This window comes from Barbus barbus (genome assembly GCF_936440315.1).
Source record: "Barbus barbus genome assembly, chromosome: 8".
NCBI lineage: Eukaryota > Metazoa > Chordata > Actinopteri > Cypriniformes > Cyprinidae > Barbus > Barbus barbus.
In genome coordinates, this window is record NC_136736.1 from 7765439 (window position 1) to 7789036 (window position 23598).

At 36.2% G+C, this 23598-nt stretch overlaps 1 pseudogene across 1 annotated transcript; it reads left to right on the forward strand.

Annotated features, from left to right (window-relative positions):
• Positions 1-1944: 1944 nt before the first annotated feature.
• LOC306873774 (atrial natriuretic peptide receptor 1-like) lies at positions 1945-16042 on the forward strand (annotated as a pseudogene). The gene is made up of 24 exons: positions 1945-2134; positions 2228-2349; positions 2706-2795; positions 2903-3049; positions 4550-4670; positions 4766-4927; positions 5034-5188; positions 5397-5532; positions 5694-5785; positions 5899-6028; positions 6833-6911; positions 7289-7388; positions 8676-8779; positions 9354-9425; positions 9514-9676; positions 9839-9982; positions 10103-10277; positions 11708-11851; positions 12931-13054; positions 13679-13747; positions 13837-14037; positions 15310-15408; positions 15499-15580; positions 15995-16042. The product of its transcript is annotated as an atrial natriuretic peptide receptor 1-like (transcript).
• Positions 16043-23598: the final 7556 nt, after the last annotated feature.

Here is a 23598-nt window from a genome sequence, read left to right on the forward strand (position 1 = left end):
TGTTTAAATTCCCGATAAAATCATAAATGATTCCCTTTGAGCAAAATTAAACTATTTGCTTTAACTTACATATTACGTTTTACGTTACATCTCTTATACTTTATACTTATACTTTTATAATGGCTATTATTGTTAATTAAAACTGACATTTAACAAAAAAGCAAAGTTGTTCTTGTCATATTTTATTTTATTATACATACTGTGAATCAGAGTATATGTGCACATACTATCTAAACCACATATTAATGTTTTATATTTTTTTAAATGAAAACGAAAAGGGGGTTGTGTTTTATATTTTGAAGAAAACGAAAAGGCAGTGGTGTTTGATATCATTTTGTTTTATTGTAATGAGTGTACGCATTGCATGAACCACAATTTTGTGGCTATATTAATATTTTAAATGAAACAGAAAAGAGGCAACGCTGTTTGATATAATATATTGTTTCACTGTAATGTATGTACGATCCTTGAACTACATTTTTGCGGTTATTAATATGTTTACATGAAAACAAAAAGAGGCAGTGGTGTTTGATATCGTATTTCGTCGTACAGTGTAGATAACTTATATTTAAAAAACGTCCCAACATTTCCGGAATTCGGGTTGTAAGTTTTATCAGTGAAGGCAAATTAAGTGATGCTAACAAAGCTGTTTTAAAAAGATTTCTGCTTTGAAAAAACTACTGAGACCACATTTAACATAAAAGAAATCATATTAAATATTGGGCCCATATATATATATATATATATATATATATATATATATATATATACATATATATGTAAATTAAAATTAGTTTATATTTTTTTTTTCAAATGTAAATTGAGTTTAACTAAAAACTCCCAGATTATGAAAGATTTTGAAGCAGAAATCTCTCTCCACTATTGCTGCACTATTTTGTATTCCCCTGTGTATTCGTGCAGTGACACAAACTAACCCCAATACAGATTTTGTTGTTTTTATAGGCAGACATATTTTGGGGGAAAATGACCACAACATTTATCTCTCTCTCATGGTGTTCAGCTTTTTGTACTGAGAAAGGTTTCAAATGTTCTCTGGCTTGTGAAATTGACAGACACACTAGAGGGCATTCCCACGATATAAAGCCTCCAGTGCCAGTGTGCAGGGGGGTGACATTTTTACTTTAACCTTTTGACCTCTTGTTCCTGACCTGGCTGATTCTTGTGCTATGATTATTAATTAATGTGCATACATAAATATTTGTCTTTCTATTCTTCTTTAAAACACAGAAAGTAGGCAAACATTAGAAAATACTAGTTTATTTTAGAACCTTACATCCATGTCATTATTCAATATGAACATCCTTGTTTATACCTACATGCACTTTTGAAAAGAGCCCTTATGCATGTAAACAGAAACATATGCTACAGTATCACTCAAAACATTGACAGACGAACATGTTTTTTTCAGTCCTCATGGACATGAGAATTGCCAAATATATTTGTAGACCAGTGTTTACTCATATGCTTGTTTAGCTATAAACAAATGTCAGAGGAACACCAGAGCTTGAGATACAGAGCAGTTTTAATGCGAACCCTTGATTTACAGTCACTCTGGGGAGATCACAGTCGTGGATGGCTGGATTCAGAGCAAAACCATATGGCCACAGTTTGCCACTGGATATTTTTCCCATCCATGATACAGGTAGTTCCTGATGCAAGGTCCCTTTATTATTTGTTTTTGACTCATTTTGTTCAAACTCTGTGTTGAAGCGGAAATTATTCTTTTGGAATGAGTGGTAAGTAATTTCATTTAATAATTTTACAGGCTTATTTAGTGTACATAGCACATGAGACAATTAGAAGCTATTAAAACACATATATCTAGTTTGCTTACATGGGCAATAATGTATATATACACATATATATTTGTGTGCATTGTAAAATATGAATATTAAATTTGGACTAATATGCCATCTAGAGGTAATGAAGCACTTCGAGAGACTTCCTGGCTCACTGCTCTTTTTGATGACTCTGGTTCTTCACAGTCTGTGCGATAGATTCACCTTGTTGATCTCCATGCCCAACACCTCCATTCCTTTCAGTATTGGCCGCATTGGGGCTGGAGATCTTATAGCTATCAGTTCTGTAAACAGCAGTCCAGACATTCTGCAAGGTCAGTGAGCTATTTGTACCAAGCAGAAAAGGAAGATGCACGATATTTATATATCATCTTTAATGTAATATGTTGTTGAATTATTCATGTCAGGTCATCATCTGGATTACCATTATGTGGATGATGAATGCAATGATCTACGTGGCCCAGGGAAAATTGTTGCGCTTTACCATAGACACAAATACAGTGCTTTCATCTGACCTTCTTGCTCAAATGTATGTGGTTGTGTTAACTTCCTTTCCAAGACGATTGAAGGTCAAAACAAATAAATAATAAAAATACAGCGGAACATATTTTTAAACAGAACGTGTCAAAAATAACAATTACTCACTCATTATATAATTACACAGACAATAGACTTTCAAATTAAGGTATCTGTCTTCTACAAGCACGTAGTTCCAATTAAAGCTTAAAATCGACTTTTAACGCATGAAGGGCTATCAAAAAGTAATTACAAAAGTCGTTATAATCTCATTTGTCACAAGATATCATCATTACAAGATAAAGGACTACCAAATGTTCGTTGAGTAGGAAATGGAGCATTATCATCTTTTGCTAATTCTTATTTAAGGTCTGCGAAGTGACTGCCAAACTAGCAGCTTCTTGGAACATTGCTGTCATCAGCCCCGCATATGCAGATCAACAGTTTCTAGATAAGAAAGTCTGTTTTAATGTGTATAGGGCCTATTACAATGAACACACATATCTTAAAATGCACTTTGCTTTCAGTTGATAAATGTCTTTTTCTCTTGGCCCCTTTAAATTCAGGCCTATCCGACCTTAACAAGAGTGTTTGGATCTTTTACTAAACTAGAGGATTTCTTTGTGGAAATCTGTAAGCAGTTTGGCTGGCAGCGCATTGGCATTATCTATGACAATAAACAGTTCTGCGCTGTTCCCGTTGAGGGGATCAGGTATATAATATACCTTGAAACTGAGAGGTGGAAAATCTATGTATATTTACATTTATTATAAGCTGCATGTACAGTCGTGGCCTAATGATAGAGAGTCGGACTTGTAACCCGAAGGTCGTGGGTTCAAGTCTCAGGTCTGGCAGGGATTGTAGGTCGGGGAGTGAAAAACCAACACTCTCTCCACCCTCAACACCACGACTGAAGTGAGACCCTTGAGCAAGGCACTGAACCCCCAACTGCTCTCCGGGCGCCGCAGCACTGGCTGACCACTGCTCCGGGTGTATGTTCACTACTGCGTGTGTGCACTTGGATGGGTTAAATGCAGAGCACAAATTCCAAGTAGGGGTCACCATACTTAGCCCCCCCCCCGCCGATTTTTAAGTATATAATGTATATATTAGTATATAAGTAAGTACACTATAAAAAGTGATGCTTTAAAAAATTGAGGAAACCCTTATCAGTGAAGCATGGTGGTGGTAGTGTCATGGCGTGGGCATGTATGGCTGCCAGTGGAACTGGTTCTCTTGTATTTATTGATGATGTGACTGCTGACAAAAGCAGCAGGATGAATTCTGAAGTGTTTCGGGCAATATTATCTGCTCATATTCAGCCAAATGCTTTAGAACTCACTGGACGGCGCTTCACAGTGCAGATGGACAATGACCCAAAGCATACTGCAAAAGCAACCAAAGAGTTTTTGAAGGGAAAGAAGTGGACTGTTATGCAATGGCCAAGTCAATCACCTGACCTGAATCCGATTGAGCATGTATTTCACTTGCTGAAGACAAAACTGAAGGGAAAATGCCCCAAGAACAAGCAGGAACTGAAGACGGTTGCAGTAGAGGCCTGGCAGAGCATCACCAGGGATGAAACCCATCGTCTGGTGATGTCTATGCGTTCCAGACTTCAGGCTGTAATTGACTGCAAAGGATTTGCAACCAAGTATTAAAAAGTGAAAGTTTGATTTTTGATTATTATTCTGTCCCATTACTTTTGGTCCCTTAACAAGTGGGAAGCACATATGTAAACTGTTGTAATTCCTACACCGTTCACCTGGTTTGGATGTAAATACCCTCAAATTAAAGCTGACAGTCTGCAGTTAAAGCACATCTTGTTCGTTTAATTTGAAATCCATTGTGGTGGTGTATAGAGCCAAAAATGTTAGAATTGTGTCGATGTCCCAATATTTATGGACCTGACTGTAAGTATATATTAAGTACAAAATAATATTGCATCAAGTAGAAAAGGAACTGTACTGGCTTAGGTACAGTTTGCATATAAATGTACTGTTTTTTGGATGTGAACAAGAACATGTAATCTAATAATTTACTGTAAAGAAATGTGTAAATTGACATTACCAGAATTCCCTGTGTGACAGTTCACATGTGATATAAGTATATAGCAGTTAAATATCTTGTTGATAAAAAAAATAATAATAATAGCTACTATTATAAGTCAAGAAGTTCATCTTAGAATTATTTAAATACATTTTCTCGAAAAGTATCAAGCAGAGCACAATAACATCACAGTGGCCAAGTATCAAGAAATACATGGCTCTCTTTCTCAATGATCGTTGTCGACCTGGTCCTGGGTCTTAACTGAGGTGGCTCAAATCTCTCGCAGTATGAAAAATCCCATCTGATGCAAATTTGTTCTCCCAAAAGCTGCGAGGAACTAAACAATGAAACTATTTTTTTGTGTCCTTTTGCCTATACAGTTATTGTGATATCAGCACGTGGCAAGGTGGTCCCCAGTTTGCTAATAGAAGCTCACTAGAAAGGCCTCCACAAGAAAGGCCTCACCAATGGAGATTTTGTTTTCTTTTGTTTCGAGCCATACAAGCAAAAGGTGTTATTTGGCAGTTTTGACTGGAAACAAGGTGTGTATTACGTAACCACAAAATCAATGACTGTGCTCATAAAATGAGAAATTACTGAACATGATGTAATTTTCTATTTATAGTACATGGTTTTCTTCTTTCTCAGGTGATGGATATGACTCAGTGGCCAAGCAAGCTTATCAGGCTCTGTTTTTCCTGTCTCTGTATAAACCCAGTGATAAACGGTATCAGGCCTTCTCAGAGAATGTCATCAAAAGATCCAAAATAGACTTTGGCTATGCATATGCTTTTAATGAAAAGGTTTGCTTTTATTATGCACATCAACAAAGATAGAGTTTATTGTCAATGATACATCTGAATTTTGGTGTGAGGGCATGTGGTTGAATGGATAGAAAGCCATGTGATGGGAAATTTAGTTTGCTTTTAAATATCACTATACAAGTGAGATGATGCTTTAGTACAACTTTTAGGTTATTTCATTATGACTTCAACTGTTTTAATTCCACAGGCGTCATTCCTAGCAGCCATAGCCCATGATGGCATCTGGCTGTATGCCCAGACATTAAACGAAACTTTGGCAGAAAAAGAAAACCCATATGATGGCTTAGCCATCACTAGATGAATGTGGAACAGAACCAATACAGGTTTGTAGAGCTTAAAATATATTCAGGGATTGCCAACTGGATTTAAGATTACATGTCCATATGCAATGCTGTATTATTTAGTATAATATGAGTTAAAAGGAGAATAATGCTGGTTTTGGTTTGTTTTCTGGTTACATGCTTTGTGACTTTTTGTTAAACAGGCATTCAAGGAGACGTAACTATTGATGCAAGTGAAGACTGTGAGTTAAATTGCATGATGAATCAATTGCAATGTAGTAATAACCAGTGTCAGGTGAGCCACTAGCATATGCTTACTATCTAGACCAAACCGGTGCAAGCCATGTGAAAACTGCTCTGCTATTCTGAATTGCATTTGTTAAATGGGTCATAGGGTTCTCCACACAGATCATTGGAAACTATTTTGGGACCTATAAGGCAGCACAAGGGGTTCAAATCAAGTGGCCTGGAGGACGGACAACTCCTCCCAAAGTCTCTCCAGACTGTGGCTTTCATGGCGAACTCTGCATCAATCTAGGTATTGGGCAACCCAGGCTCATTGGAAAAACATGAATGTGGCAACGATTCTGCAAATTATATTACATAACTTCTTGCACATTTCGTGACACTTGTGAAATGTTAAGTCTGGGGCAGAGGCATGTTTTTCAATGATGGGTTGGTGTTTGGACTTTCATGGCCTCTAGGTTTAATGTATTTTACTGTCCATCATTCGTTAATCTTGAAAGTGTGATAATAACACACAGCAACATGGTATGAGGCTTGGAAACGTCTTCACGCACTTCTGCTTATCAGCTCTGTAAAGGGGCCAGTTTAAGGCTATAGTAACTTTGTAACTTTGTTTCCAGTAGGGGGCACCAGATACCCAACTTTGCTCCACACACGTTCATTCACACCCCACCACTCAGCCCTTGGTTTCTCACCCCTTTGTTTTCATGTTCTTTGGCATTGCCCCATACCCTATCTTTGATTAAAAAATGGGGGGGGGAAAGAAAAAATCTTGAATAATGTACCAATGCCTGCAAGATCCAAATGTCCAACTCTGTGGCAATATAGATTACTCAGCTATTCACTGACTGAATCTCCCTCTAGCTATCAGGTCGAAGTAATAAACTCTGAACAGACTTATGCAACCAGATATAATACTTTTATCAAAGGTGACTGGATGAGACTGCTTCATATTGCATTCCTACAGAATTACCCTTGGTGGCTTCCAGTCTTGCTGTATCATAATTCTATAAATGGACGTAGTTGCATTTTGACACCAAGTGAGTGCTAATCACCCAGCAGACCCGCAGATCGCAAATGTGTGTTTTATTTTCAGAGAGAAAATTCTTGATTGCTGTGGGGATTATTGCTGGTTTGGTGGCCGTGGGGACCCTTGCAATCTGTGCTTTATACAGGTAATAGTTAAAGTGTGTATTTTTAACTGCTCTTAACATAAACAATGTCGAATCAAGTGTAGAAATGAGGTAATTTGCATAAGTGCGATGCATATACTTTTTTCTTCCCAGGAGATTTGTTTTCGCTAGTTACACCATTTTCATTTATTTTGGATGTAAGATTTGCATGTTGAAACATTCTGTTGATTTTATAGTTCATGAATGCCAGACTAAATTCAGCTGAAACATTAGAGCTGATGCCCAAAAATGCAAGCCTTATTCAATTAACCCCACTGCTGTTCTTCAGTTTTTCTCAGTATTTCAGGATTTGTTGGCTTTGTAGAAATACGGTCTTAGATTTTATACAGTCTTCAGATTAAACTGATATTTATTACCAGGAAGTTCAAACTCCAGGAGGAAGCTTCCAAGATGCTGTGGACAGTCAATTCTGATGATGACGTAATGATGGAGCATCACTCCTCAACTGTTCCAGCAAAGGTTTGAGATGATTATAAGTGTATGATTAAGTAATTCTTCTGGCCCAACAAAGTCCAAATTCCCTTAATCATCCATCACAATGAGAAAAAACAAAGAATATATATCTGATGTGCAGCAAAAGATAATTGAGCTTCACAAATGAGTGAAGTGGCTTTAAGAAAGGGAAATTCTCATTTCCACCATCAGGGCAATAATTAAGAATTTCCAATCAACAGAAAATGTTATGAATCTGTCTGGAAGAGAACATGTGTCTATATCGTCCTAATGCACGGTGAGAAGGAGAGTTTGAGTGACTAAAGACTCTCCAAGGACCACAGCTGGAGAATTGTAGAGAAAGGTTGAGTTTCGGGGTAAGAAAACCTTAAAAAAAAAATTGTCAAACAGCCTCTACATCACCACAGGGTTCGGGAGGGTTTCAAGAAAAATTCTCCTCACTCATCCAAAAACAAACTCCAGCATATTCAGTTGTTAGACACGACTGGAACTTCAAATGGGACTGGCTTCTATGGTCAGATGAAACTAAAAAATGAGCTTTTTAGCAGCAAACTCTCAAGATGGGTTTGGTGAACACAGGGATAAAAAGTACCCCATGTGTACAATGAAATATACTGCTGGATTTTTGATGTTGTGGGCCTATATTTCTGCTGGAGGTCCTGGACATCTTGTTTAGACACATGGTATCATGGATTCTATCAAATACCAACAGATAAAAAATCAACAAGTGACTGACTCTGCTAGAAATCTTATAATGGGCCATGTTTGGATCTTCCAACCGGACAATAATCCAAACACAAACCTCAAAAACAACACAAAAATGGATCACTAGGCACAAAACCAAGCTTCTGCTATGGCCATTCCAGTCCTCTGACCTGAACCCTGTAGAAAATGAGTGGGGTGAACTGAAGAGGAGAAGCACCGACATGGAGCTGTGAATCTGAAGGATCTGGAGAGATTCTGGATGAAGGAATAGTCTCTGATCTCTTGTCAGGTGTTCTGTAACCTCATCAGGCATTATAGGATAACATTTAGAGCTGTTAAACTGGCAAATGGAGGTTTTAAAAAGTATTGACTAAAAGGGTGACGTTAATTGTGGCCAATGTGTATTAGAGAAAAACATTTATTTAACAGTGATATTTCCTCCATTTTTAAATTCTTATTTCCAATGAAAGGTTAGATTTTTGTGTTTTTTTAAATAAAAGATCATATTTACCAAGGGTGCCAATAATTCTGACCACGACTGTATGTCAGTGATATGATATATCTCAATCAGTACCTCTGTGTCTTCAGTGTAGAGATTCGACCCACTATAACCTGTTTAATTTATTGGAGCGGTGCTGGAGACCCCTCAGCCCTTCATTCTAACAGAGTACTGCCCTAAAGGAAGCCTGCAGGTGCTATTACACAGATAATTGTTTCTTTACTATCAGCATTGTCAAACTATGTATTTCTTCAGGATTTTCTTATGGGTTTTTAATAATGGCTTTTAATAATGGGTTTATGAGTAAATAGGTGTAAGTATTGGGACAATGGTTGTAATCCTTATACAGGAAATTTATTACAGCATATTTTTGAAAAAATGCAACTTCAAAATTAATGTTTGAAATATAATTTATGTGGTAGAACATAACATCAATGTATCTTCAAGTAAAGTTTACCACAGACCTTTTTTTGTTTTAAAATTCCAGAAAGCATTCTAGTAGTTTAGCTTTCTGAGTTTTCGTAGTTTTCTGAGTTTACATAATTCATTTTACATTTTTAGTACACCAGCAAAAAATATTAATTCTGTTGTTATTTAATCTCTTTATGGAAAGAGCTGTGTATATTCTTAAAACAAAATTCTAGATTTGCAGTTTTGAAACAATGTGAATATGACTGAATATTTGGGCGAACTGAAAAAGTGCTATGTTCTTATTATCTTAAGAATGGCCATTGTAGCGAAAGTTTTTTGTCAACCAAAATTTGCAGGACATTTTGAAGAATGAGTCTATTAAGCTGGACTGGACTTTCAAGTATTCCCTCATGCTAGACATTGTAAAGGTCAAAGTGTCTGTGTTTTATAGTCTAAACTGTTTTCGCTGACAGTAGAATATAAAACAGTGATGGATAAATTTTGACTTTGATGAAGGGCATGGACTATTTGCACCACAGTCCCCTGCACTGTCACGGTCGCCTCTCGTCATCGAGCTGTGTCGTGGACAGCCGCTTTGTCCTGAAGGTCACTGATTTTGGACTTAACGCAGTCAGGCGTTCAGACTCAGAGCAGAGCCCTGGATTTGACCCCTGGACTGGTAAGGTGGAAATATAAAACTTTTAAGGAGAAAAGAATGTTTGTTTGGATGAAAAATATATAATTCATTTAGAGCTCAATACATAAACACAAATATGTTGCACACATAAACGCAAAATGTAGATCATTTTCTTTAGATTTTGAAATAAGTTTTTATTTTAAGCTCTGCTGTGGAGAGCACCGGAGCTGCTGAGGGAGTCCATGTCAGCTCAAAAAGGTGACATCTACAGTTTTGCCATTATCGCTCAAGAGGTAGTATATTGAAGAGGGCCTTTCTACATCCCCAACTGTCACTTCAGTGCTAGAGGTATGGTAATACACTCCTCTCCCTCTCTCTATAAAGCCTCGTTTCATAACATAAGGTAAACCGTACCAGATGGATAACTGTACAGGACTCTTGGTGACTCTGTCCCTGTCTGTTTTTCAGAGATTGAGGAGAGGGTCAGGGCGAGAGGCTGTACCTCACTTATGCCTCACATAGACCCATCGGAGGGTGTAGAGGAACTGGAGGGAATCATAGTCAGCTGCCGGAGAGAGAAACCAGCAGAGAGACCAGACTTCTCTTCTCTCAGGACTGCCATCAAGAAACTCTGTACTAATGGGTCAGTAATGGGTCAGCAATAATATGTTATTTATTTAAGAATGTCTACATCTCATTTCTTTTACACTGTATGTAGTCAATATAGCCAATATACTGCAAGTCTAGTTGGTTTTTAGTTGATTTAAAAAAATCTACTTTTTACAGTGCGCAGCTGACTGATTCAAATTCAGATGCTTTGAAATGAGGTTTAATTGAATCAAGAACCAGCTTCATAAATTGGATATCACTAATCTGAACTACTGTCTGTATGTGTGTGCATTTATCTATGGATATCAGTGTCATTATTGTTAACTAAACCTATTGAACTTGATCTTATAATATTTAAGACTTTATCTTAAACTTAGAAATGGAGAAATATTGCAATTTCAACTAACTGAAATAGATTAAGTTTAAAATAAGTACAAAAATGACTAAAACCAAAGTAAAAATACCTTAAAGATAAACAGAAATAATAATAACAATAATAAAAGCACATAACAAAATTACTAAAGCTTAAATTAGAACTAAATTGAAAACTTATAAATATGAATATAAAAGCATATTTAAAATATTAATAAATACTATAGTAGTATATAAATATAATACTACATTTCTAGCATAAAGGTAATATTTATTTCGCACAAGTATCTTCACTCATTTATTTATCTTAATCAGCTAATAAACTTTATATTCTGCATTTTTGTTTTACATCATATACAGCACACTATAAAACAGTGACATATTTAGCAGTTGGCACTTGAATACCACAGACCAAAACAAAGAGAACCACAACCACTCTGACTTTTATGGTCCTCTTACTGCACTTTTATTAGACTTTCTGCTGATACGATCTTCCCCACTTGCAGAGTAAGATTCCCAAGTGAAGTCAGTGTTAACATTGAGATAAGTTTGATTAAAGGCACTTTAAGCAAGCAGTGCTGAGGCATCATCTCTCCTTCCCAATCTAATGCTGTCTTGACACTGCTATAGTTACACGTTCTTCCTCTTTGTGCTTGTTTCAGCTCTAAATGAGGGTATTTGTGACTAATGAGCACTTTTGAGGTAATAAAGAATAACAGGGCAGGGACACAGAGGATCATTAATTACACTTACAAATGACAGTACTTAATCAGGTAGACAAACAAACAGGATATGGCCACTCTGGGGACCAGTGACACACAACCCAGCGATCACAGAGTCCCATGAGAACACCCCTGTCACAACGTATCACGCTAAACATTTATACTGGCCTTGGAGGATGAAGGGAGAGAGATAAAAAAAAAAAAAAAAGCAATGGTGTTGTGTGTACTGTGCACTGATAAATGTTTCTTTTGCAGCAATGGCACTTGAAGGGATAATAAAGAATTACTGCTTCTTTATTGTGATAGTGCTAAAGCTACTTAGTAGTAATAATAAAAAATGATTTTTGAGAGCATATGTGTGTTTGCACAGGGGGTCTGAGAACATTCTGGATAACCTGCTTTCCCGTATGGAGCAGTATGCATGCTATCTGGAGGAGATAGTCAGTGAATGTACCACTGAACTCCAGGAAGAGAAGAAGCGAGCAGAGGGACTGCTCACACAGATGTTGCCATGGTAACGCTCCAGATTATAACCAAAACATAAATAAATAAATGCTGATCCAAAGCTACCTAGAACTCATTTCTTCCTTTTAAACTCTTATTCCTTTTTCCATTCTTTGATTTGCAAAGTAAATATGCATATAGGCAATGACACATCAAGCTGAATGTTTGCCATCGGCCAAAATCAGGCTGTCTTTGAGCACCTGTTGGTGTAGTTTGTGTTCCCAAGATGAACGAAGGTCTTACAGGTTTGGAACGACACGAGGGTGAAGTAATTAATGACAGAATTTTCATTTCTGGGTGAAAAATCCCTTTAATGCTTGACATGTTCAAACGTTTTATACTGATCGCAAATTTTACATTTACAATTCTGCAAGACTGGATATATGCTTGGGTTAAAATGCACTTGACTGTCATTTGATGAATTATTGCTGCAATGGAAATATACACAAACATCTTGTTTAATAAAACGATATCCATGAAAAAATGACCATCTCATTAGATTAACACAAAATCTATATTAACACCTCATTTATATGTAACAGAGGTATGTTTGCACTAAAAAGAATGCAAATGACTTAATTTAAATATGGTATACTGTACTGTTTCAGCACATTGAAAATGGTTAGATGACCCAAAAACGAAAATTCTGTCATCTGTTACTCACCCTCATGTTGATCTAAATCCAAATTGAAGCTCAAATTGAAATTTCTTGCGCGCCACACACGGTGAGCTTCTGTTTACCATATTTTTATAGGTAGAGAGAAATCTGTCAGATTTCATTAAAACACGTGTTTCGAAGATGAATGACAGTGTTGGGTAATGAAGGTAATTTTTATTTTTGGGTGAACTATCTCTTTAACACCTGGTTAAATTGTATGCATAGTGAATATGATGTAGGCTTTCTTGTTGATATAGTGCAGGCAAAAGTGGTACGACTGTTCAGAGAATTTGACCACAACACTTCACTTGCTAAAAACTTGCTTGCACCTGGCCTAACAAGCCTACGTGACAAGACCAGTGATCATCACCAAGCCCTCCACTTGATACCTGCCTTTGAAAAGTGCCTGTCTTTTTTTCTTGTATTTTTAGATGTGTAGCTGCTCAGCTCATAGCGGGAAAGACAGTAAGAGCAGAGACCTTCGACTGCGTCACCATCTATTTCAGTGACATTGAAGGCTTCACAGCCATGTCAGCGTCCCTCACGCCAATGCAGGTGATGAAAGGCGCACAGACTCAAACAGCATCTCAGATAATTTCTGCCCAGTACTTTTTACAGGCATTTTGAAAAAAAAGTAAAAAATAAATTGCAGTGGTTTAAAAAAAAAATAGGTCCTATGTGGGGTCATTTGTTCAGATTTTGATTGTATTTTTAAAAATACATATGTCCAAAGCTATTTGGGGAGGTATGAGGAGCTGCTGTCTTCTGTTGTCTAAGACTTTGAAATACCCTACACTTGTTAAATGATGCATCTGCCTGTGTGTGTTTGTTTGTGTAAGGGTCTGTTGTAAGATCAAATACCCACATGTACGCTCTGGAATGGGTTTCATATGTCGCATAAGAGCTCCTGACATTACTAGGTGACATGGCTCAAGTGCTAAAAACTATACTCTGTCACGAATATCAGGCTATACTGTTAGCATAGTTGCTGGCTCGCTAGCCCGTCTGAGCCTTAAAGTGGAAATAATACATTCACATGAGGTTATTTTTGGACCATACTGAAACCCACAGCTGAACCACAACGGAAAACTATTGTCACCTTACAGAAACTTTGATCTCTGTATCTGTATCCTTAAGCTGACTGCTATAAACTGATCACACTTGTTTCCTTTGCTGTAGGTAGTGAACGTGCTGAATGACCTATACACATACTTCGACAATATCATTGACAACCACAATGTTTATAAGGTACATAATTTCAATGCCTCACCATCATGTGAGACAATTTTATCCATTGTAGGAAATGGGTTGCTTCATGTGTCCTTTGATGTATCCAGGTAGAAACCATTGGCGATGCCTATACAGTAGTATACCTATACATGCCTATACAGTAGTATCGGGCCTGCCTACAAGAAATGGAGACGACCATGCCAAAGAAATGGCAAGCATGTCATTAGCTGTAGTGCAGGGCATGAGGAGCGTCTATAGTCTACATGTACCAGAGCAGCAGCTGAAGGTCCGCATTGGAGTTCATTCAGGTATTAACTGGATGGTGACAGCTCTTTGGCTGTGCTATTATTCACTGGCCTGCACTGACCCTGATCAATCACAAAAAAATAAATAAAATCAAATAAAAAGGGCTCAGGAAATGAGCGTACTGTGATTGTAATTCATGTAATGTACAAGGGGTGTCCAATCTTAGCAGTATTTCAAGAGCTAGGTTGGCAAATTTATTTTGTCTGCCAAAAACACATTTTAAAATTTTCCTCATCCTCCACCAAAGCTTTGTACTTGGTAATAAATTCAAGTTGCCACTCCACTTTGAGTGTCTGGTATACCTCTCTAATTTCCACTTGATTTTCCAACCTGAAAATTCACAAAACTTACACTATTATTCAAAAGTAGGATTGTAAAATATTAATAACAATAAAATAACAACAATGCTACTATAATATAAATAAATAAACAAATTAATGAATAAATTAATGAATGTATGTCTATTTCAAGTAAATGCTGTTCTTTTGAACTTTCTGTTCATCAAAGAAAATGTATCATGGATTCCACCAAAAAATAAATAATAAAAAATAAAATAAATAAATAAATAATGTTTATTTCGCACCAAATTAGCATCTTGTAATGATTTCTGAAGGATCATGTGACACTGAAGACTGGAGTAAAGATGATGAAAGTAATACACTGCATTTTAAAATATTTCAAAATAGAATACAAAATAAAAATGAAATAAAATGAACAATCCTCTCTATGTATAAAAATCCCATATAAAAGTATAGCAAATAAAAGAATATATCAGCATGCATAAAATTATGCACAATATACTGTAAGAAACAGATGGAGCAGATTGTGCATTATAAAGGTTTGGGGGACTACTTCTCATAAATACATTTGATTATGACTGGCTGTTTATACAGAGGGTTTATACAGTACATTTCTTTTCTTTTCTCTCTTCCCTTTTTCAGATATGTTTTCAATAGAAAACCAATGACGCATTTGTATATTCCTTCTGATTTGGTCAATTTACGCATCAGAGGAGTGTTTATGCTGCTCAGGCATTCGTGCAGTGATTTCAACTAGCCAACTTGGCTTATGACACATATAAGAAAAATTCAAATAAAAGACATCATTATACATTATATTACATATCGTCACCATTAAAGAGCTATTAGGCACACAAAACATAGTCTGAGTAGTGGAGAAGGAGAAACTCTATTTATAATGTGTTTGTTAAAACTACTAAATGTTGTGGAAAAATACAGAATCATAAAAAAAATAAAACGTTTTGCTTGTTACAGGGCCTTGTGTCGCGGGGGTTGTGGGTCTGAAAATGCCACGCTACTGTTTATTTGGAGACACTGTGAACACTGCCTCCAGGATGGAGACATATGGATTACGTAAAATCACTCATGAAGGATGTACTGACAGCAGATTAGGAAGATATATCAGAGAAGCATTTTAAATGAAACCCAAGCGATTGATCTGACCACTGAGGATCCATGTGAGCCGTTCCGCCAAGTCTCTCCTTGACACTTTCAGAACTTTCTGCGAGGTGACATCCACATAAAGGTACAGAGTTTCTGCAACTGTGACATTCACCTCAGAAAGCATCATATTGCTTTCATCTCGCCTGTCTTACCACATCACAACAATCCGATTCGCTCACCTGATTCTTTTCACACATATTTATTTTAGGATTTGTGCTTCAAAATGACCAGCACTAACAGTGACACATCCATTGTGTTACAAAACTATAGTGTAATAAAATGACTTCATAACTACAATCACGGCTATAAACATTCATATCCGAAAAGTTGTGTATACATGGCAACATAATTTCAGAAAGAGTGGAAATATTTATTCGGTAACGAGTCACAGCTGGTAAGGATCTATAAATAGAGCTCAATAGCCTCCTCTTAACAACAAGTTTTCAAAGCATCGGAACGGCTCTAACCTCCCTGTTCCTCTTCTCTTCCATTTCAGGGAAAGGGCTGGCTGAGGACATACTGGCTTTTGGGAGAGGACTACTAAACCAGACCCCCTTTTCCAATGCTTTTTAACATGAAAAAAAAGAGTATATTACACTATATTTCTACTTTGTTTGGCATATTTGCAATATTTTAGTTCAATAAGCAAATTTCTAAGTACAATTCCAAATATATTATTACACACACACATATATTATTACATACATTACACATTCCTTTTTAATATATTAACTTCAGTCTTCAGTATAATGTTTCTTGAACACCAAATCATTATTATTAACAAATTTTTACAGCTTGATATTTGTGTGAAAACCAAGATTTGTGGAAACATTTGTTTTCAGGATTCTTTGATGCATAGAAAATCTTTTGACCAAAATTGATGTATCCTTGCAGAATAAAAGTGACAATTATTTCCTTAAAAAAACAACAACTTAACAGTAGTGTATATCAAAACTAAAGTGTTTTCATATATTTGTCTTTATTTTAATCACCATACATGAAACGGAAAAATAGCCAAAAAGATATGATGTTTCCCTTTTCAATTATTCAAATATTTGTTAGTGTTTATTTACATTTCAACACTCATTCCACTAAGAATAATGCTAATCAATCAATTCTACCACAGGGCGTTTTTGTTGGGCTGTGTTTTGTAATCTGTCACCTATATGGACACTGCTGAGAGCAGGTCATTACATTAATAGCACTCCCATTCCACGGTTGACCCTCTGTGATTCATTCCCCTTCTGGCTTTTAACAAGTCATCTCTATATTGCATTGCCACTGGAGTTTTCACTAAAAGCCTTTAACTGTTGTACCATATTGATAGCAAACCCCTAAAAACTCCAGATTCAGTCTTAACAGTCTACAAATTGCTGTCGTTGAAAAGGAATGTCCACATCGACTTTACTCCTTCCTTGCTTCCTGGTAACCTTTGCCCCCTTATCACAGGGGTCATAAACACACAGTTTTCAGACAAGACATTGCTGTGTGTTTTGTTTGGGAAATAAGCAAGGTATGTTTTAAGCACCATCAGACTGCTGTCTGGGCTCTTTTTGGATGGGAAACTTGTTAGACTTTGCTAGAATTTGTTCCTGCACATAATCTTCAGTTCAAACACAAACGTCTTAGGAGATGAAAGATTAAATCTTTGAACTGTATTCAGCATTATTGAAAGATATGTGTTGTTGAAAAGGTAAATTCAGGATTTAAACTGATTAAAGTAAAATATGAACTGAAAAACAAAGGATTTGTATGATATTTCAGGCTTTGATACAAGACTGACATGTTTGAAAAATTTGTGGTTTGATCTGATGGTGAAGATTCTGTGACTTTGCAAACTTCTTGTTTTAAACACGCTCCAGGCAGTTTTTATATTTTAGCGAATTAGTGGCTAATTTATATGAATGCGAACATCTCATTTGTATGTTTCTGTTTAATTTACTTATGCCCCATTAACAGGTTTAGGGATGGACTTTCATGAATAATTTCTTTGTAAAAATTGTATGTTTCCATACGAATCACATGAATCCATCTGAAATTGTAACCTTGTGAGATGGCTATTTTTTTATGTTGACCTTAGAGTTTCTGATGTTTTACTGATGCCATGCACATCTATTTTTGCATAGATTTTGGAAATTGGAATGACCCCCATCCCCCCCTCGCCTCCAAAAAATAAAAATAAAAACAATAATAATAATAATAATAATATATATATATATATATATATATATATAAAGATTCAAGAAGCAAGCATTTTGACTCGCTCATAAATACTTAATACAATCCTCTTTGCTTGATTAATAGCTGTTTGTTTTACATATTTTAATCAAGAAAGATTTTTTATAATTTTTTTTTATGTTGTTCTATTAATATTTAATAAAAAGTAACATATGTCTTCATTCTTTGTTTACCAGATGTTTTTTATAGGCCCGTGTAATTTTATTGCACCCTATAATGTAGCATTATACAGTAGGTGTTGATAGAATTCTCATAAGATACAGTTTCTCTTTCTGACATGCCCCTATTTGTGCAAAGCTTTTGGAATGATTTTGTTTTTTCCCCCAGAGATTTTAATACAAACACATTCAGTTCGAAAAAGATTCCAAAATCAAGTATTTTGACTCTAATCCCTCATGAATACTTAATCAAATTCAAATCCCTCATGAATACTTTATTTTATATCTTTTAAAGGTACACTGCGAGCTCCTGTTCAGAATTCAAAGATAATCATGTTTGTCTTGTAATTCATTTCTTGCTCACGTTGCTGCCTACTTCCTGTAATATAGTATATAATGTATATCCCTTAAGTAGCAACAGCACTCATCCAAGACCACTTTAGCAATTTCCCTCCGGTTAAGATTCTTGTCACGGAAGCTGGATCAGTGTCCTCTGAGAGGAACTTTCTTACAATGAGCCAAGACCCCAAATGGATGATTTGTTTTACGCATTGAAAGTGCTGATCGGGTTACTTCCTCCTCGTGATCACCCTGTTGTGTCGGTGTTGTTATAAGCTACATACAGGTCATGTTTACAGTAGAAACGGTTTGTGCAGTGTGTTTGTTTTGGCTTTATGCCTTGTTGGCACTGGTGTGCTGTGGATAGTCATTGGTGGGATGAGTAATTATGGGCGGGGCTAGCTCATATTGTATTGAGGCAGTGTTGTGTGTGAAGGGTCTTTAAGAGATATGCCTGGATTGGCCTGGGCTTTCCTCCCTCAACTGTGACCGGCTTCGCAAACGTCCCATCAATCTCCAGAGCCTGTCAATGTCTCCCTGCTGACCACTCCACAACTGTTGGCTGTTTTCTTTTGTGATGACCTGATGAGCGGCTGCCATGAGTGGTTTTAAATACTTGATGCAGATCATTGTTCTTGTTACATAGATGCAGCAGAACAGGAGAGTTTTGACCCAAACATCCTGGAGCAGATTGAAGGATATCCTGCTTTCTTCAGCCAGCGAAAGGCAACGACTGTTAAAGTTATTGTTAGCTTAAAAACATAAAAATACAATGCAGAATGTACATTTTATGTAACACTTTTTATGAAGCTATGAATAAGCACTGTAGCTCGAAGATACTGTACATCTTTAATTTAGTAAAAGCATAATAATACATTGTTTAAATAGCTGTTTATTTTACATAATCTGTATTATTTTTACACAAATTATATTGTCCCAATAATATTCAATAAAAAGTCAAATGGATTTTTCAACTTAATACATTTTATTTTCTGGAAGTTGGACCTTTTCCCCCTCATTGTAATACTTAATTTTAAGTGCTATATTTTCTATTGTATTATAATGCATTGCATTCTTTTAAGCTTTAATCACAAAACTTTAACAACAGTATTATTGAAAATGTAATTGAATACAATGTGTCTTAAAAATGTTCATATTGCAGTGGATGGATGGATGGTTAATAGGGTGGGTGGATGGATAGTTAATAAGATGGATGGATGGTTAATTGGATGGATAGTTAATTGATTAATGGATGGATGGATGGATGGTTAGTTATTTGGATGGATTGATGGGTGGGTGGATGGATGGATGAATGGGTGGGTGAGTGGGTGGATGGATTGACGGAAGGTTAAATGGATAGATGGATTAATGGATGGATGGATAGATGGATGGCTAATTGGGTGGATGAATGGATGGAATTGGTGGATTGATGGTTAGTTATTTGGATGGATGGAAGGTCAATTGGATAGATGAATTAATCGATGGATGAATGGATGGATGGATTGGTGGATAGATGGATAATTGGGTGGATAGATGGTTGTTTATTTGGATGGATGGATGGATGTTTAGTTATTTGGATGGATCGATGATAATTGGATGGATAATTGGGTGGATGGATTGATGAATGGATGGTTAGTTATTTGAATGAATGGATGGATGGATAGGCCAATGCAACCAACGTGTGCATCAATGTAATGTAGTCTGTGATTACCTCTAATGAATTCTGCAGCTTTATTGTCATACAGTGTCCTTGATCATATTCATAATTAACAAAACTCTCATTATACAGGATTCAGTGTGACAAATCCCTGCCTGTTTTTCAATAGCGCAGATGCTCTGCGTCTCTCCTGACAAACACTCACATTACATATGAATGAATGGGCTGGAGACACCGCTGGCCAAGGAGTAAGTGTGCCTTTTATCATGGGAGCAATTGAAAACCCCACGTTTAATTAAAGCTCATCCTACACACTTGACAGACTTGAGTACAGACAGACGTTCCAGGTATCTGGAGGGCACTTTCACCTGCCAGATGAAACACAGCAGGGGTTTCTGGAGGGGAGAGGCACATGTATAGTGGGTTTGGAAAGATGATAAACAGGATTATATTTGGTCCTGTGCATAAATGACAGATATACAGGATTATACAGTATATATGTGTGTCAAATCAAATGTATTTGTGAAGCGCTTAGTTTATATGTGTATATATATATATATATATATATATATATATTAATTTTTAGTGCTACAGCAAGCAAATTTGTTTTGTGGTCATCTGCAGTTGTCATGAATCTGGGTCATGAACTTCCATTCACTCACCACCAGAGGTCACTCGCTCTCTGCATGGACTCTTGCACTACACTACACTACACTACTGGCACTTCACCTCAGACTACTATTCCCATCATCCATTGCACTGACGACACACAGCTGTCACCAATCTCACATTGCTCTGATCACACAGCTGATTGCACTGATTACACACGATTACATAAGCCTTGAACTTCCTCTCTGTCTTTGCTGAGTATTGTTTGCGTATATCCTAGCGATAGCTACTCTACGGAGCCCTCTCAGTGATTATAGCCTTGCCTTTCCTTTTCTAGTGTTTTGATATCTGCCCGTGTTTCCTGGATTAACCCTTTGCCTTTCCGTTCGGACTCTGTTTGCACCTCGTTTGGATTATTGCTTGTGTACCTGGATTATCTCTCTGCCTTGCCCTATTGGATATTGTTCGCCAATCGTCGACCCACGCTTTCTCTTAGATTACTCCGTGTCTTGCCCATGCCATACCCGTCTGCTGAATTGACCATGTTTATAAATAAAAGCTTGCACATGGATCCGCACGCCTCATGTCTTGTTCGCCCTGTTACAGAAGTACATGATTTTTTACAATTAATTTAATAATTTAATCATTCATTATTTGTATCTTTTGCAATGCATTAGCAAGCAAGCCGCTTACAGTTAGTTAAACTATTCAGGCATCTTTATTTTAACAAATGTTAACAAATTATATCATTTGAAAAAAAAAGATTGTTATTTGGAAAAACAGAATGGGAATTAGGTTTGAGTGGGTTGTGAATTTATTCATCGGTTTTGTGCAGAGTGTGTAGCTTTTATTCTTGCCATACTTATGAAGGAGTGGCAATTAACCTTTGCAGTTACGATTCCTTCCATGTGATGTGTCAGGTGTAGTGTGTTACTGAATGCTTTTACATGCATAATCGTACACCAGTTATGCTAAATAACCTGTCAAGGTCGTGTAACCACCTTGCACTGTGTTCTTCTTTCCCAGTGTTCTGGCACTTTATTTAATAACAGTACATCTTGTTCTCATGACTGTTCATGTTTTGACATAAAAAGCACACATTTTATATAATGAACTGATTTCTGAGTTGTATATTTAAACACTCTCATTGTTTGGAAGTGTTTGATTGTTTTAAGTGCCTGACATTTTGGTTGTGGAAAAAAGGAAAGGGGTATTATGGACTGTTTCCTTTTTGACATTTTAATGGATAATGCATAAAAAGCAACACCGGAGCTCATCTCATCTACTGCAAATGTTCTCTGCTAGGGTTACTCATGCAGCCTGTGACACTTCTGTAGAGAGCTGCAGAGCTGCCATGAGCAGATGTTCACAATGGTTCCAAAGGAATATTTCCCCCCAATTTTATCAGTTTCAACATGCAAAGTAGCCATAACATTTTGTTTGTTCATCTTATCTGACTGATGAGCTGGTCTTGGACAAAAATGATACTCTACCATATTTACACTGATTGGTATACTGATATTTGGTATCCGTGCTTGTCAGTGCAGAATTATTTAAAGTGCGTGTTAGTAATTCAGATGTTTCAATACACTGTTACATGCATAGCTAAATACAGATTATTATTGTTGTTTTTATTATTTTATGTAGTAAATTCAGGGTGAAATCTACAGTTCTGTGCACTTTATTTAATAAATTTGGCAAAATGTGCAAAGAGCTGAGCATTAGTGTTAAGGACAATGAAAAATGTTAGAGATGATAAGGAAAAATACGAACATGTAGTTGTAGTATATGTTCTTAGAAAAAATAAAAATTGTATTTATGTTGGTGTCATACTTTTTTGAAGATATTTAGCCAAAAAAAACAAAAAAACACTTTATTTATTACTCAAAAATGTAGTGTGGTGTTAAGTAAGACAAAAGAGTAAATGTAAAGTAATGTTAAAAATGTGATGTGAATTTTTGTCTTATAAATATTTTTTTGGCAGAATTTATTCTTTCTTTCTTAATTTAAGCCCCACAAAAAAATTGAAAATGAATTTTAATGCGTATATTCAACACTACTGAATAACCCAATAGATCCAGCCAAAAATCTGCCGAGATTTCTGTGGAGTTGTGTGGGCACAGATTCCCTGTGTGCCTGGCCAAAGCCTAGCAGAGCTAAACTCATTCTGAGATCAGAACCAGACTGTCAATACAGCAGTATCGTTCTACTGCCCGCTTAGGAAAAGCAATTATTTCATCTGATTCACACATTAAGCACAATTTAGAAAACATGCAACCTCTCTGTAATTACCCAGTCAAGCTGACTTTGATGTCTGGATTAGCCATACTGCGAAACAGCGAACAGTGCAGGAAATCTGTTGGATGTGAGGATTATTTGCATAACAATGCCCAACTCTTAATACCCAACACATGGGCACCCACACACTCACACACGCCCCGCCTACATTCTGATCAAGAGGACAGTTTTAGAGCTTATTAATGTGGCATATTCAAAATAACACACACACGGGCACTTTATCATCCTCACCTCACCAATGGAGCTACCATTCAGTAGAAATGGAGGAAACAAGGAGAGTCAGTTAAACATGGCATCGTAAAGAAAGACGAAACACTGTCATTTAGGTGAGTAGATCTCTAATGTGACCTGCAAAATTGTGATTGTGACTGTAACTCATGCTTAAATATACCTTACAAATCATGGAAGTGCAATAATAATAATAATAACAATAATTATAATAAAGAATATGTTTTTTATTTATACATTATTATTATTATTATTGTTGTTGTTGTTGTTATAGCGCTCCAATAAGTCCAGTATGGCAATAATAATAATAATAATAATAATAATAAATACTTATATTTTATTATTATTATTATTAATAATTTACTTTACATTTTATTTATTTGTTTTGTTTTTACATTTTTACATATTATTATATATTATATATTTTTTAAAGTATATTTATTGTCTTTAAGTATTAAAATCTGGTATGTCTTGATAAACTCCAGTATTGTTATTTTTAATTTGTTAGTTTACATTAACGTGAACCCTGAATGCCCCCTCAGTGTTCCCCTTTACGACTGACAGGTCTGTTCG